This window comes from Piliocolobus tephrosceles, chromosome 21 (assembly GCF_002776525.5).
Source record: "Piliocolobus tephrosceles isolate RC106 chromosome 21, ASM277652v3, whole genome shotgun sequence".
In the NCBI taxonomy this organism is placed as follows: Eukaryota; Metazoa; Chordata; class Mammalia; order Primates; family Cercopithecidae; genus Piliocolobus; species Piliocolobus tephrosceles.
Window position 1 is genome coordinate 28,264,207 of NC_045454.1, and position 3,708 is coordinate 28,267,914.

Sequence of the window (3,708 nt, forward strand, 5' to 3'; positions counted from 1 at the left end):
AGTTTCATGAGACAGCGTTCTATACCTAAGAGAGCTCTGGCACAAGGAAGCCTTTTTGCTAAGAGACCATGACCTCCCATAGTGTCTTGGCTGTTTAGGTCTAACACATTAAGAAGCTGTTTCTAAGAGTAAAATAAAGAAATCAAACCCAGCGGGGACCTGGTGAGAGCATCCTCTGTGTCTTGGGTGGGAGGGTCTTGGCCAGGGCTACAGGAGGCCAGCTTTCAAGTGCTTGAAATCCTGGGTGAAAGGCAGGTGAGCACTGGGTCCACAGTAATGCAGGCGGCAGGGAGAGTTACAGGGGGTGACAGCAGGAACGCAAGGCAGGAGGCACAGGCAGGAGCACACGCAGTGGAAGTGCACAGGCAGGAGGCAACTCAGTGGAACTTGGTTCAGGGAATGAGTCTTCCTGCAGCCGTGTCTTAAAAAGTGAGTAGGATTTGGACAGACCAGGGAGCTACACGGGGCAAGGTGATTGATGCCAGTGATGCCAAGGGACTTCCACTGGTGGTGTGTTCCCAGGTGAAGAAACCAGGCTTCATTTCTGTAGGCAGAAGGAGCCCACAGTGACTGATTGGAGGCACTGCTATGAGAAGAGCGTTTGTGAGGGCTCTGAGAACAACGCTTTCTTAACTTCACCGCCTCTTCTAGACCAACGCATGTGCTAAGCTGTCATTTATTTACTCACAACTTCCACTGAGCGCCCATCTGTGCCTGTGCTGTGTTCTGTCCATGAGGCGGGCACGGGGTCTTTCTGAGGTCATGTGGGTGTGAAGGACCTTTGGGGCTCACACACCTTGGACAGCTCCTGGCCCAGGGTATACACCTACAATTATGTGTCGAATAAATGTCTCCATACCATGTCTTCAGATGATCAGTCAGACAATCAGACCCAATGCTTAAGGTTCTCTTTCTCATTTTGTTACTCACATGACAGGTGGGTTCAATGGCTTGCCGGGTGACGTCCAGTGACCACAGCCAAGGTGGGTTTAACAAGGGGATTTGATGCCTTGCAGCAAGTAAGGAGGACATCGGGGATAGTTCCCAAGCAGTGCCTCCCAGAACAAAGGTGAAAGCCTGGCTTTTATTGGGCTGGTGAGCTGAGTCATCGAATGTGGAGATGGAGTAAAGCCCATCACTGATCAAGTTCCACATACCTCACATGTAGGGAAAATGGTGAATGAGCTCCTCCCTGGGCAGGGATTTTAGTACGCGAACAAGGGGAGCTCTCCAAAGTTCATCTCCAACTCAGGCATCTCTGGGTCAAATCCATTTTTGTTTTTCCAGGGCTGAGATTCTTCCTGGAACTTTCTGAAACAACACCACCGGCTGCAGTCATTACCAGTGGGAGCTTGTTCGCAGGGCATGCACAGAAACCTGCAGACTGTGGGTTAGGCTCTTGCAAGACTTCCCTGAAAGGTCGGACCTGATCACCGACAACATTTGTCTGCATTTTCTCTTGACAAGAAAGTCCACTGCATGATGAAGCTGGTTCTCCAAGGCAGACTAGATATAGAAAGATTCCTGGAAGAGAGAGCTTAGGAGCTGCAACTTGAAAGATACGTCAGAGATCTCATTGCGTTTGCCCTCCGGCCATCCATTCTCCCTTCTGCTGCTGCCAGCATCTCAATTGGCCTTGTCAAATCGTCCTTCTGTTGGTCTCAGACAATGTGGGTCTGGTGCCCAGCTCCTTCCTGTACACACCAGCTTGAGCAATTGACAGCTGACTCAAGATGACAGCTGTGCCATCCCCGACCCTTGTGACCGGTACAGGAGTGTGCATTTTAAATAGGTCAGTCTACTATGGAGCAATCCCACACATTTTTCTAGAACTGGGAAAAGGGAAATTCTCTTGTCTTAGGGACTATGCAGTAAGGCTTCCGGGGCGGACTCCCCAAGAGTGTGGTCAAGTAGCAAAAGTAGAACCAGGAGATGGAGCGGGGGCAGGGTCTGATTAGAGCTGGGGAAAGGCTCCAGGTGGTTTGTCTGATGAGACAGTTTCTAAGTAATGAGGACAGTTCATAGGTAATGAGGACAGTTCATAGGTAATGAGGAAGTATCCTCCAGCTAAGCTGTAGCCCCAAGCAAGCTATCTGGTTCCCAAAAGCATGGCAGACTAATACCTCCTTCCAGAGTGGTCCCGGGGAATACTAGACAGGATTCACTGAAGAAAGCATCACACTGAGAGACTTCCATCCCAAAGGTGCAGTAATGGCAGATTTGGCAAAAATAATTGGAAAACAGTGTCATGGCATCTCAAATTATTCCACATCTCTCTATCTCTATCACCACCACAGACATTCAGGCCATTGTTGCCTTGCCCTGAAAGTCTGAAACAGTCCTCAGTTTTCATCCACATCCTCCTGTCTGCCATTCTCCACAGTAGCATCCAGAATCATCTTTTTAAAATACACATTCCGTTAAGTCCCTCTCCTGCTTAAAATCCTCTGATGACTTCTCATTAAAATGAGAGTAAAATCGAAATTCCTTACCAAGGCCTGCTTGGCCCTAAAAGACTTGTCCCAAATCTCCTCCTCTACCTCATCTCATGTGACTAAAATTCAGCTACAGGGGCCTTTATTTTGTTTCCAAACACATCAAGCTCCTTCTGACCCTATGGCTTTGTTCTTATGGTCCCTGTCACCTGGAATATACTCTTTCCTACTTTTCTCATAGCTGAATTCTCAACCTTCTGTCCCAGCTAAAATGTCACCTCCTCAAAGAGTTCTTCTCTTGCCACCTTATCTTCTCCACCTCAATCAGTTTTTAACCTAGGCAACCCTGATAAATTAGTCATGACATTCAAACATGTATCTACAGCAGCTCTAAATAACTGAAAGTCAGCTACGCAAGGGCAGGGATCTTGTCCATCCTTGTCCACAGCAGTTTTTTGAGCTCCTGGAATGGGCGCTATATTCCGTATTCCGTTAGTATTTGTTAGATAAGTGGCTGGATGGATAAATGGTGCTTGTCCAAGGCAATGTAGTTCCTAGATGCTATGGCAAGCAGCCAACCTCAACCAGAAGCTGTTTAGGAAATCTTGAAATCAACAAATCTCCGGCTCTTAGAGCCACAGAGTCCTTGGCAAGAAACAGGTTTCTCAGCACAGACTACCACCAAGCATAGAAGCAGACAATTCAGATGAGAGCCAGCTTCTTCCATTGCAATGAGATTAAATCTGCTAGTAGGGTCAAGTGCAGGGCACCTTAGTTTCTCCCGTCTGCTTGCATTGAGATGATGACTAACTTTCAAATTGCCGTGTCGTGCAACCTGTCTTATTCTACTTCACATGGGATAGGTCACATACTGGTGGTATGAGACAGTTTGAGGGAGGCACATCTCACACATGAGTATGAAGCCCAATCATCACACTTATAAACTGTAGAGGGATGAACCTATTGTATTTTGGAAGGAAGGGAATAATTCTGGGAATCAGCAAAAACCGAACAGGTGCTTCAACTGTCTGTGGGCACTTGTTTCCCCACTCTAAGAATGACCCATTCTGGAATAATCTGAATACATTTAGCTGTCCACTTCACCTGGTAGACACCAGACGGCCATGGAGTACAGACTCCTGACACAAGATGAAAGTGGTTCTGATCCTGAATTCCTTCCAGCAGTGACATTTCCCGACATCATCCATCACTCAGACCCAGAGAGTGGGCAGAGAGCTTTGGGCTAAGGTCCTCGGCAGTCCTTTAGCTGATG

General features: G+C 47.7%; 1 non-coding gene across 1 annotated transcript; it reads right to left on the bottom strand.

Annotated features, from left to right (window-relative positions):
* Positions 1–3,288: 3,288 nt before the first annotated feature.
* On the bottom strand, positions 3,289–3,391 carry LOC111553953. Its single transcript, XR_002735122.1, has one exon. It is a non-coding gene; the product is annotated as a small nucleolar RNA U13 (small nucleolar RNA).
* Between the last annotated feature and the right edge of the window lie 317 nt (positions 3,392–3,708).